The following is a 13714-nucleotide window of genomic DNA, read 5'->3' as shown; positions in this document are numbered from 1 at the left end:
TGAGGGCTCACTCAGCAGCCGCGGAGCAGAAGCCAGGGGGGGTTGCAGTGACGCGCCCGTGAGCTCCGCCGGCCCCCAGCTGCGCCTGAGTGACCGAGCCCTAGGCCGAGAGGCCGGGGGCACCCCACCTCCAAAGGGGGCCCGAGCGAGCCCCAGGCCCCAGGCCCCGACAAGCGGCCGCCAAGGAGTGAGCCGGTGTGTACCCGGACGCCCACCCCCAGACACAAAGAACCACCAACACACCGACACCTGAGGGAGTCCGCCACCGGCAGGGGAAGTGGTGGTGGGTGGAGATAGGCCTCCAAACCTTGGAGGGCCTGAGGTGTCCCCAGAGAGGTGGCGTCTGATACCCAACCTGACATATAGACACAGACATACAGGCACACACAGACACAAACATCCATTCCCACCCTCATGCTCTCATATGCACTCACTCCACACTCAACCAACGTGGAGACAGACATAAAGAGACGCTGTACACACAATCACACTCCCCAAGCGTACTCTACAATCCGGGTCTAGGTACCCTTGCCCCTGGAGGGGGGAATTGCACCCAGACCCAGGTGGTGTTACCCTTTTCCCTGCGGTGGGGAGAGGCAGACCACCCCGACTCCGCAGCAGCAGGGAGGCCCCACACCCCAGACCGCAGTCGGACGGCCAACTCCTCCTACTAGCCCTCCCGCTCCAGCAGGCCGCAGAGAATGGGGGTGGGAGAAGACTCCAAACCTCCCTCCACCCGCTCATTGTAGTGTTGATGCATATGTGTTCTAAGGTGCAATTAAAACCCAGGAGGGCATGGAGCTACCTGCCAAGGAGCAGCAGGTAAGCGCATAGTCCCTCCTGCTAACCCTCAATGACTAAGTGTATTTAAAATTGAGAGGTGGGCAACGACGTCAGGGGTGAGGTATACACCCTGATGGTGATTTGGACTCCGTGATTGTGCCCACCCCCAAGATCCTATATGTATGTGTAATGAGAGTGTGAATAATGTGAATGTCTAAGATGTGGGATAAAATTGAGGCAGAGGCAGCCAGAAGGGGACAGGGGGGGGGGGGGTAGCCTCCTCTGCACCCTGGTGACATACCCCCACTCCAAGGCCCTGCATGTGTGGGTGGTTGTGGAGGAGCGGGAAGAGGGAGGCAGCTGGAGATGGGGAGGGAAGGAAGGGAGGGGCAGGTAACCCCTCCCTGGGGCCAGCTCCCCCGCTGACCCCAGTAGGCACTCCCACCCTCCGCGACCCGCCAGGGAAGGGGGGCCCAGGCCCATCAGACCGGGGCCCAGTGCAGTAGCGCCCCCCGGCTCCACAGAGCCCTGGACAGTCCACCCAACCCCACCACAGAGAAAACTGCACCCACCCCACCAACCACACATCTTCCAGACTACATAAGACGGTAAACGCCCAGGCTGAGATCTTCCTCCACCTCTCCTGTATCTCCCCCTCCTGCAGAGAGTTCCTGAGAGAAGAAAGCTCCTGCCAGAGATTCGGCAGTTACTGAGTCAGCAGACTGTTGGAAAATTTCTCATACTATGTGTCTTAGCAGCCAGTGTCTCAGTACTATAACTCTGTGTGGTCTTTGACTTCATGGCTGAGTTTCTGTGTTTCTTAAACACTTCCACTTTGCAATGATGCCACTCACACTTGACTGTAGAATATCTAGTAAAAATGGCCTGTATTTATATAGCGCTGTAGGAGGGAAGACATTTCATGAACTGACAGCACAATCGAATTCAGCGAGCTCTTCGGGGAAAACATTCCTTCATAAATGTTTGCAGAGGAAGACTGCATAGGTGTTTGATAAATCTGGCAATAGGACTAAAAACTGTTGAATTTAAAGTCTTGTCAGCCCAGCGACAGACTGGCCAACTGTCCAGGGCGTACTTTGCCTCTCACCTGATGGAAACTGGGATAGACCCAGTCCCCAGACCCTGCCCTGCCCTGGATGCATGGATGGATGGATGCATTTAAAGCCTGTTAGCTCTTCATCAAACCACCTTTAAATATTTAGTCAGCTCAAAGTTGATGTCACACCACAGAGGCACTTGATAAATGTCAGTTTGGGCAGCTTGGGCATACATTGACATTTTGGAATGGGTTAGTTCATAATTGATATCACAACAGTAAAAAGCATTACGCTTAAGGATTCCACAACATGATGATTGTTTGCTGAAGTTTTAGCAGTGCCGAACGGATCGTATTTCTTGAACGTTTCCCTGTCCACAGTTCAGTTCAGTTCAGGTCAAGCATTTCACTGCATGTTCACTATATGTTGTACTGTGTATGTGACAAATAAAATTTGTATTTGTAGTTTAGAATAAAATTAACCTGCCAACTAATAAAATTTTAAACACCGTGATTTCTAGAAAAAGCTTTACTTCATTAAGAATAACGTGCCAGCTCAAATGGAACTAGTATCTCTTGTAACGCAGCCACACAGCAGCTTACCAAAATTAAAGTGATTGTGCAAAGATATCAACATTTAAACACTGATTTACATTCATCAGCTGAGCCCAGCACAAAATGCACTATGACGGTGCAGAGACGGGTCAATTGTCCATTAAAAGGGATAAAAAGGTAACAGATAAACAAATCCAAATGGGCCTCTGTCTATCCATTATGGGCACTCCTGCTTTACGAGTTGCAGCAGCTCCCACATTCTTAGGCTGCTGTCATGAAACGTTTAAACAGAAGGCACACAGAGACCCATCAGCGTGCTAAATGTGTGGTGGGAACAGATTTAGAAGATTTAGAGTAATGGAATAATCACCGTGAAGGAGCACGGCGGAGCGGAGTCATGCAAGACTAGTTGTGGCGACCTTGGATCTCGTCAATACAATCAGCGATGTCTATCTCTTACAAAACAAAACCCACACAGGGCTCGGTGCCTTTCAGACAACTTGAAATCAAAACTAATCCGAGTCACGATTATAATGGATAGATTTTATACCAGCGGCAAGCGAACACGGAGGGAGCCACAGAAAACAGAATTTAGGAAAAGATCAAAACAGCGCAGGGACTTAAAGTCTTATGAAAGAAAAAGACACAAAAATGAGCTTAATACACACCCTTATCTCTCAACTGATATTGTAACCTTTGAAGTCATTTTACAGCCATTATGAACACAGCTGTGATATCTTCCACACATAATTATGGTTTATTATTTGTCCCTGGGGCAATAAGTAAATGTGTATTATGTGTATATGGCTATTGAAGTGCATGTAAATTAGTCGAGGTGTATCAGTGCTGTGCTCTGAGCACTGTGTAATTGTGCTGACACTTTGGTGAGACAGCGACAAAGTGTGCGTGTGGATGGATAAAGCATGTGGGTGGTCGCAAAGGTGAAAAGGTCAGGAGCTTAGGCTCGTCTTCACCCACGGGTCATTAAAGAAGATCTGTTTGTCTCAACCAACAAAGACTGTGGAGGAGTGAATTGAGGGCAGCCTTAACACAGAACAGAAATGGCAACAGACACACACACAGTCACATTCATATCTCTTATATCACAATTTTACCGTCTTCCTGCCGTTCTTCTCTCACTGTCACGCCCGCCGTCATCACCACCCCCTTCTCCTCTCTATCTTTGAGTGGGATTTGTGATCTAAGATCAGTACGGCTGTAATGCCCTTCTCAGTGACTGACAGATGATACGGCCTGGCCTTTGGGCCCCAGCCGGAACGGCTGCAGATCAATACCCAAGCTGGCAGCCTGTCAGCATTCACAGAGCAATGTACACACACTCGACGCACACAAGCATTCACGTGCAAGGACAGCATCAAAGCCTGTTTGAATCGGATGGCATTTGCAGGAACAGGACCTGGATGTTTGCAGCACAGCAGGAGGGGACATTCCTAGGATGCAATACCTGGCCTACAGGAGCAGCATGGCTGCAGGATGACGGAGCGATGGGTTCCCATGGCTCTTTTGGGTGGATATATTAAGCAGTCTGGATAGATGAACCAGCCAAACAAAGTAAACAGGTTGGAGAAACAACCAGGAAATGGTGTATCTGTTTATGTGACAGGGTGGCTCTTTAACCTTTGTGACTGACATCTTAGTATAGAGGTTTACAGATTTGCTTAGCAACTGATGGGTTGGACCTGAACCACACAGAGACACAAATCCATCTGGGGTTGTGTCAGGAAGAGCATCCAGTGTAAAACTTTGCCAAATCAAAACATGCCGGAGTCCTACTGACAAGGTAGGAGTCGACAATAGCTTTTATTTGGAACGGACACTGTGGCTTGAATAGTGACTGAAACCTTATGCTCTAGTGCCATTTACCTTTTTGGTAGAGCTCTACAAGTGGGGGGCGTGTGGTTTGAAAACAGAGTCCTGTTCTGATTTGAAAAGATCTGCAATTGGTCAACGTCTCCCGTGACAACGTACTTTAGCCATAATGGACTTTTGTTGTCTATACCAGCTTTAACGTGTATTACATATGTAAACATCATTATAACATCAGCACATAAACATTGAATCTTAATCTGAAGTTAGCATTAGTTTGTGTATTTATGTCACTAAAATTGAATTGAAAAGTTTTTGGATTTTTTTTCTTTTTGCAGTTTTTCTTTTTTTTTGCAAGCCTGTGATTAGTTTCCAGATCTGGCTGCACTCGAGCATAAATGACCAGAAAAATTAGAACTCACTCATCCTCGCTATTATTCTAATGGGCTTTAATACAGAATTGCAGGGAAAGCGTGAGAAAGTGAAAGTGAAGGCCGTGTAATATCAGCTGTCAGGTGAAAACTAAAGCATTTGCAGTTTTTCCCATTTATATTCGTGTTACAGAGTGGATCATTATATCACATTAACAGCGTGTTCTACAATATAACATGAAACACAAGCACACACATGCAAACAGTTGCACATACATAAAAAATAAATGAAGGCTTTCAGTGAGTTAAACGAAAACCTCATCCTTTCTGAGTATATACAGTGACTCTGCTCACGTACTCCATTCTTCTAAACAGAACCAATGTACACCGACCTATGCAAATAAACTGTGTCCAAGAGGGAGTCTGTATTTCCATCTTTCTATTGTGCATTGCATCACCGATCCTTACTATATAAATAAATATGAGAGACGTATAAATAATGCAGTCACAGATTTGACAGTCGGAGTAGCACCATCACCTCCACGCTCAACGTGTCTGCTAACTCCCACTCGCTCAACCTTGTTGTGATATATCGTCTTCCAGAGTCAATCAATAGCCAATTAAAGACACAAGGTCTCCGGTGGCCACGGGTGCATGTGGCGCTGTTTGACTATGGAGATAAATATGTAAATGGTTGACAGGCAGGATATCAAGTCGGTATGTTCCAATGAGAAGAACAGGGAGGCTAACAATAACACTCCTCACACAAACACACACATACACGTACGTGTGTGCAGCACTACTCCAGTGTGGTATCTAAGGTGCAAACCCACTAACACTCATAGGGAACCAAAGGACTAGATCCCCTCAGGATGGCAGGTTGTAAGATGTGCTGTGCTTATCCATTGATGCAACTTAATGAACTGCTAGCTGCAGGGTACATCATTCAGTCTCTCTCACACACACACACACACACACACACACACACACACACACACACACACACACACACACACACACACTTCTGTATATACAATACAATAATAGTGGATGTTAGTTCCATGAAATATATACACATCCTCCTGGTAATGGAAACGCTTCCAGAAACAATCTGAGGACGTGGCAGAGTACAGAGCAGCATTACTCTAGAATAAAGCTGTCTCCCACTCAGTTACAAACATATGAACACATGTGATCAAAGACCCTGCTGAATGCAAAGCCAGGATGCTCAGACTTCTGCGTAGCAGATGCACTGTCTGAGAAGAGCGTGATGTGCAACCCACAAAACCTTGACCCTTCAGTCCAAAACCTCCATGAACGATCTCCTGCTGTGGAACTTTACATGTCGATACTGGATCTCCTGAACACTCATCCCCTTGCATGAATAGCTCTGGAGCCTACTTCACTTTCTGCCCATCTCTGTGTCTCTCTGCATTCCTCCTTTTAAAGCTCTGCCACCACAGGCGCCGCCAAAGAGCCTGACAGTTCAGCCTCTCTTTGATCTCAAGGCACAGGTTATCTGTTGCCTGGCTAATTTTAGTTAGCCCCTTTAAGCTGGGATTCTCTTTGAAGCAAGGTGCAGGAGGGAGTTATCAGTGTGGCCCCTTCAGTTACACATAGATTCAACCTCACGACTTTCAGTTTCTACTGTAAGCTGGAAAAGATTATCAGCCTTGTTGTTGCATCTGGATTGCAATCAGCTCTGGGCATGGAGTTGATGACATTTAAGAAATGCAGATTTATGTGAGGTAAAAGCTTCGAAGTCTTTGTTTAATAAACAGAATATTACACAGGAGATGCTAAAGGAGGCGAGCTACTGAAACCACGTAGGAAATTAGAAGCTCTACATTTTATTTTGCTGCAAGTTTAACAGACTGTCGTAGGAGATGGAAGGTGGAGGTGCTACAGGTGAAAAAGGAAATCTTACCTTTCTGAGGAGGGTGAGAATTAGGAAAGGACACAGACTGTGCTGCTGGCTGGGCAGGTCAAATATCTGTAAAAAAAAAAAAAAGTGAGTCAGGTTTGTATTCCTTACCTCGTTTTTACTCAAGCCAATAAATTGAAATGTCCCATGCAAACAAACTCATTCAAATAATAAAACACATATTTAAGAAAAAAAGAAAAGGAATTAACTTTTCTTGCATCTGCCTAACCAGCCTGGAGTTGTTATTAAATCTGAAGAGGGTTGACAACACAACCTCAGGGAGCGTGTGTTTACAGCAGGCTACTCAGGAGCACACTCCAGTTGTTGCTCTGTGATTTTATAGAATAGCGGACCAGCTGGCCTAAGACTCACTTAAATGAGTGAGCCCTAGGCAGGTGACCTTGAAAGACCTGACAGAACACAGTTTCTCAATCTGAACCTCAAACTAAATGGGAGAAGCATGTCAAGGTGAGTGGACAAGTCTTAAAAGTAAATGTGCCTGCCCGTGTTATACGAACGCAACTACTGAATACACCTCTCAGCGCTATGTTTGTCTACCGCACTACTGAGATCAAACACAAAAAACACACACGCACACAAAGCTGAAAAGCCAAAGGAAGGTACACAGAATATCAAAGCGCTTGCACTCCAGTGTGAATGATGGTCCTCCGTGAGCACCTTCAGGTAAGAGGAGCAGCAGGCGTCTGCAATCTGATTTAGCGCATCAATCTCACACAAGAGGGGTCACTTTTCTTCCCACAGGATGACTTACGGGGGCACGGCTGCTATTTTCATTTCCATTTTTTTGAAGAATGGCAGCCAAAGTTTCCCTCTGTATGGTGTAAAAAGTACTGCATAAGCTCGATGAAGGACAATGACCCAGGCTATTGCCAATAGAACGTCTGTATGGCAATGCCGTGCTTTCTACAAACACACACAGACACAAATTGTAAGGATAGTTTGAGTTTTATCTCAGTCCACATAGACTTGGTTTGAAAGCTGCATGTTAAACATGTGGGTACTGTAGTCTGGAGATAAATTCATTCCTCAACAAGCATTATGCTGCAGCTTTTGAGTGGTTAGAAAGTTTGCACTAAGGAAATAAATACATGAAAAAAGCAATATGAGAAACAACATTAGCTTTAAGTAAGACGTAAGCAAAGACGTTCTCTATCTTCAGTTCTTTGGTGCGTGTACTTCTATTACTATTATATTATTATCATCACTTTTAATTCCATTTATTCTTGGAATAATTAAAAAAAAAGTATCCAAAGTAGTTTTTGTGGCATGTCTGGTTTACAATATATTTGTGGGTACTGTTCATATACTGTTTGGCCACATAGGGCTTGCAGCCTTTGTAACAAAGCCCTATTAATCAGACTTAAAATCCACATATTATTTTGGGGTTAGACATACTTGGAATGGAATCTACAATATATCGTTACGACAGTGCTTTTCTGAGCCTATTTTTTTATTTCAGCACATTTATTGAATTAAAGATTTCAAGCCAAGCACAAGACTGAATGGACTGCCTTCAGGGTTGTCAATTTCTGTTGAAAGATGCAATGTCAAAAGGCCTAAGGTCAGGCAGAGAGTGAAAAGCACTGTGAGGCTGAGTGGGAAGGCAGAACAGTAGAAAAGAACACAAAGAAGTCAAGTGGTGACAGAGGAATAAGCATAACGTTAATATGTTACTGCGGCATCAGGACGGAGAAAGGATAAGAAACCAGTCAGATAACAAAACTGGATGTGCATACTGCTGTGAAGAACAACCCAAAGAGCAATGCAGCTCACAAAAACAGACAGTTTTGTTCCTCCCATTAGTGAGTTGAATTAATTAGGGCTCCAGTGACGCAAATAACAAATATAATTATGTCCCACCATTACTCCTCATCATTATAAGCTTGTCTCCTTCCTCTTCCCGGGAGACTGCAGACAGCCAACTGGACAAGCAACTTTAAAGATCATCCATGGAAAAAAAACAAAGGAAAACAGGAAAGCTGTCAACATTCATTTAGTATAAAACTTGAAGAGCATTCCTACAGTGAGTCACGCTCAGGAGATAGATGCTGGTTTGTGGTCATCAGTGATCGTACAGCCAAGTTAGTTATGTTCCTATAGCTATAAACAGAGTGTCATTTGGCTTGAAATGTGATCAGTCACCCTGTGAGTTATATTTACCATCTGTGGCCCTTTACAGTGTTTGTGTACGTATGCAGCATGTGGAGCATGTGAATACAAGTCAATATGCAAGATGTGTATCCTTCCAGCAATTGCTAAGGAAGAAGATTAGCTTGTAAAACATGCAGTACATGACATACCGTATCACCACTGTGGACACAGATAGCCCTTTCATAGCATTTAGACAAAATTCCTCAAGATCCGACAAGGAACAAAAAGTGACCCTGGTATTCTAACAAACAGCTCTCTGTCTGCTGAGGCAGATCAAGAACGACACTTTAAGTTCAGGTTAGGTCCTGGGAGGACGATATTTGGCCTTGCAGTGAGGATCACAAACCCAAACAACATTGTTTTGAATTAAAAAAAAACACAGGAAGAGGTGTTGAAAAGCCACTGCTTTGCTGTGTGTGGTAATGGATAATCATTTGTCTCATGGGTCTCATGAGTCCCGCAGCTGTGGCGCATTCAGAACTCACACAGCTGTGACTGAGGGACCGTTGGCCAGCGCTGGCACAAATCAGCGAGTGAGCTGTGGATGGCTTTGCTCCCACTAAGGAAGACTAGTGCTTAAGTAATGCAGCACTGGTGGACAAGTCTAAAGTTACACTCTGCGTAGAGGTATTTTTAAAAAACTATTTAAACAGTCACTAAACTGTAGTGTGAAGTGGTCTATTTCGGCTCTTTTGTGGGTAAAATTGTGCTTCAATGGATCGCGCCATCCTGCGTTTAACACCAAGTAAGGATTATGAAGAGCATGCAGCACAAAAATTGTCATCCATTTATTCTAAATGCATAAATTGAGACATTACAGCATTTAATCTCTGCTCCATGCGCATGTTCACTTTGGGACAGCAAAATCAAAATGACAAGATGCGGAAACTTGCACATCCGGGGAAGATGAAGGTATTGCTCCTTCATTTGCAGGCCTGACAGGCTATTGATTGTTCTTCAGCTAAGCCTTGAGGCTCACGTCTTACCATTGTCTCACCTCCCTGCATGATCCCCCAACATAAACACACACATTTCCCCCCTCTATAGGATGTGTGCCCCTAACAGCTGTCCTTCCATATCTCTCTCTTTAGCTCACTTGCCTTCCTCCATCATTCCCTCACTCTATTTTCTTCCTAAAAAAGGTTTCTCAGGCTGAACCCCGTCCATAATAAGTGCTGGTCTGGCATAATCCTCCTCTATAACACTGTAGAGAAAACTTTACTTTCCAAATCCTTGACAGCTGCTTCAGTAAGGTCGGACGCTCAGACTCTTTTTACAATGTGGTCTTGCCTCGGTTGTGCCTTTTCATGCCATTGGTCACAGCAGGATGGACCATGACACAACCACACAGGAATGCTGAAAAGAATCCAAAGTAAATCCCTTTCGATGCAATTGCAGCTTGAATATATGAAAAACCAGGGACAGCCGACAAAAGCACACTATTCTTTGGCTACTAAAGGATGCAAAACTCTAAAATGGAACACAAGAAGGGTGTTGGGCCGAAGCATACAGCCCAACGTTACTCTGCAGTTCTTGTTCTGTACTGAACAGTACATATTTCAATCATAAATCTGCATCGCTAAGGCTTAGAGGACTTATCACAGGGAACTGCTGTGCAATTCAACACATTGGGTGGCTCAGCCAAGTTCTGATTGCGGGTTGATGTATGTGAAAGTTAAGTCAGGGGGGTGCAGTGGTAAAACTGTAGTCACTGGAGGGAAGCCAAAGTGTGTGGCACTGCTGAGTGATGAGATACACGCCTGGAGATTCCTGCAGAAGCTGAATTATAAGAGGCGGGATGGAATTCAACAGACAGCTTTAACCATGCAATTATTTTGTACAGTAACTAGTAGTGAAAAATGCTGTCAACACAGGTCTGCAGAGCACATCTTTACCTGAAAATGAAAGATACAGGAAAATAAGTTTAGCCTGCTTCTAGCTCTAATTAACTTGTTTCCATTTAGCTTGATGATAACATGTCAGATTTGTGTTTTGTTTTCACCTTTGAGGGGAGCAGGCGTCTCCTTCAATTGTTCATTACTTTACTCTGAGTCATCATTTATCAGCTGTTCTTTAATAGGCAATTTGAATGACAATGACCAGACCGCCGCTACACTTTCTTTCTATATTCATAATGATGCCGCGTTCAACACAGCACAACCCGTGCACACCACACACAAAGAGTATGCTCTCACAGGCAGGAAGAGCCTTAGAGGTCAGCTGTTTGCCAAGGTTCATGAAGTGCTGGTAAAGAAGAGTTATGACAGCTCGGCTCCATCCCATCAGCCACACTGTCAACTAACACAGCATCATTTATACGTAAAAGCCGCACAGTTGAACACACAGCAGCATGGGTGGGCAAATTACTGCCACAGCTACACCACTTCACCACTCACGCTTCAAAGAGATGACTGTAGAACGGGCCACAAATTGAGCTGATATGAAGTATGAGCTACTGCCAAACTTGCATAATATATCTGGTCAGCGTGATCTCTGTGTTTACGTTTGCATGCACACTCCTTCAAAAAGTCTGGGACTAAAAAGGACGGGGCCAAACGAGGTTGGATTACAATTCAATTAAACCTTTAAAAACGCTGTATTGTTTTACATTTCCCCCTAACAAAAAAGCACAAAAGCAAGAGATTTGCATGTGTACTCGAGTCAGCAAATATATATTTCACAGATATATTTATAAGGAATAAAAATTCCTTTCCTATTTTCCTAAAAGTTTCCTCGTATAAGACAAAACTACACTTTTTTTTTTAAAAGTTTCCAACTGAAATGCAGTGCTTCATTGGAAAACATGACACGCAAAGCATTAACACCAGTTAGAAGAAGAGGGAAATACTGTAAGAAGACCCTTAGGCTTGCTGTGATTATCAATAGTTAGGTTCTTTTTGTGAGAAAAAACAAAACCAGTCTCCAAACATTAAGGCTGACCCATACACCCTGCAGCAAGGTTTTGCTTTATCATCAAGACAGCAAGAGCTACTTATGTGCTCAGAGCTTCTGATTTTTCCTTTTTTTGATCCGTGGCCATGGAGGCAAACCAATTGATACATCTGCCCTGAAACAACACTCTCTTCTTAAACCTATAAAACCTATATTTCTGTTTGGACAGTGTCAGAGAATGTGTTGTTTTTGTTCCATTTTGTATAGGCTGCAGCTAAAAGCTGTCACTGTTTCACTTATCCTATTAATAAAGTTTACCATTGTGGCCCACTTAGGCCCAGCTCAAGAGTATGAAGACACATTTTTCTTCATTTATCAAGTAGTCAAAAAGTGAAGACACAAAGATAAACAAATAATGTGCATAATGTGTACCAGTCCTCTGGTAGAGGAGCTACATCCCCGTGTCAGACCTTATTCCTCACTGCAAAGCCTCCTTCAGCAATGCCCAACTCAGGCTATAACTCATTCTGTAGGCCACTTCTGTTCTCATTCGTCTATGTAGCAACCACTTTGGTAACTGCAAACCTTCATAGCAAGGATATACAAGAGCAATGTCACGGTTCTGGGTCAGTTTGACCCAGTATTTTGAGTTGTTATGTTTTGGTGCGTTTTTGCTTTTCTGATGATGATGATGACGACCACGACGACGAATCTATGTTTCAGTTATTCTTGTTCAGGGATTAGTTCTTAGGTTTTGTGTTCTCATGTTTATTGCAGGTTTAGTTCAGTGTCTAGTCTGTCTCTCACTGTCGTGTCTGCGTCTTTGTTTAGTGGTGTCTTGTTTCCCGTTTTACTCTGAAGGTTCATGTTCCTGTCTTATGTCAGTGTTTCTAGCTGTGTTCCCCTTCTGTCTCTAATTCCTTGATGACTTCCTCAGTGTAGTTCCTCAGCCCAGTGTGTCTTCGTGTCGCGTCGTCTGTTCGTGCACCCTGTTATTTCTAGCTGCACGTCAGGATTCTAGCTTGCAAGATTCGGTATTGGACATGTTCATAGTCACGTTCTCCAGTCATGTTTCCCTACACCTTCATGTGCCAGTACCGAGATCTTGTTCACAGTTTTTCATGTCGTGTTCATAGTCTGTCCACAGTACTTTGTCATAGTTCAGTCCTGGTCTTCGTTCATAGCCTTTAGTTACTCCCAGTTTAGGTTCTTAGTTTTGTCATTCCCATAGTTTGTGGTTTGTTATTTTGCCTTCTGTATCAGCCCTGATTAAAGGCTCGTTTTGAGCTTAGCAAAAGTTTTGCCTCCTGCGTCTGTGTCCGCACCTGGGTCCAACAAACACACTCTCCACACGGTCTGCCCTCGCAGACCACGACAAGCAGCTTGGCATTGTAGTATAGTTACATTGCTCCGCTGGACTCCTTCAACAGAGTTTCTGTACATCACAAGGAAAGTGGTCCATGGCAGGCAAAAGCCAGAAGTGTTAGCTCTTGTCACAGTCTGGCGAGGGCAGACTGTATGAATTGAGAAAAGGACCCAAAACGCAGACTCCAAGGAACAGGGAACAGAACTTGAAATGTTAACAAAAGGCGAGCCGTTTAATATGGCTGGTAGAAAAGGTACAAACAAAGGGCAAGGCAAACTGAAGCAAAATTAACACAAACCTAAACTGGGGGATCTAAACAAACAATAAGAAAAACCTAGACAAGAAACTTGGAAGCATGGCATAGGAAACATGGCGTGGACAACAGACGACCTGACAATCACACACTGAAAACAGAGGACTTAAATACACAGGAGGTGATTAGGGGAAGTGGAGACACATGAGGAAACAGCTGACTAGGATAAACATAATGATGCACAGGCAAGAGAAAACTAACCGCATGAGCACAGAACACAAGACCCCTTTTCAAAGTAAAACAGGAAACATGCAGACTTAGACACGACAACCAGAACTTGACAACGTAAGACACAGACATGAAACGCATGAAGAGCAGGGGAGATTTAACATGGTTGGAAACGGAGGGGGAAATAATAAGAACTAGAAACACTTAGGCATAATAATACAAACTTGATAACATAAGACACGCAGCATGAAACACGAAGGGTGAGGGGAAGCTTAAATACAGGGGA

General features: G+C 44.2%; 1 protein-coding gene across 1 annotated transcript in view; it reads right to left on the bottom strand.

Annotated features, from left to right (window-relative positions):
* The window catches only part of tspan9a (tetraspanin 9a), a 205539-nt gene that overhangs the window by 151706 nt on the left and 40119 nt on the right, over window positions 1–13714 (bottom strand). The window contains exon 2 of the mRNA XM_085359010.1: window positions 6521–6586. The gene's annotated coding sequence lies outside the window, so the exon portion shown is untranslated. The remainder of the gene's footprint in view (window positions 1–6520; window positions 6587–13714) is intronic.

The sequence above is a fragment of the Diplotaxodon limnothrissa genome, linkage group LG7 (assembly GCF_057381915.1).
Source record: "Diplotaxodon limnothrissa isolate DT_005_m linkage group LG7, D_limnothrissa_male_GT1.1, whole genome shotgun sequence".
Classification (NCBI taxonomy): Eukaryota; Metazoa; Chordata; class Actinopteri; order Cichliformes; family Cichlidae; genus Diplotaxodon; species Diplotaxodon limnothrissa.
This window is presented reverse-complemented; position numbering and strand designations above follow the sequence as displayed.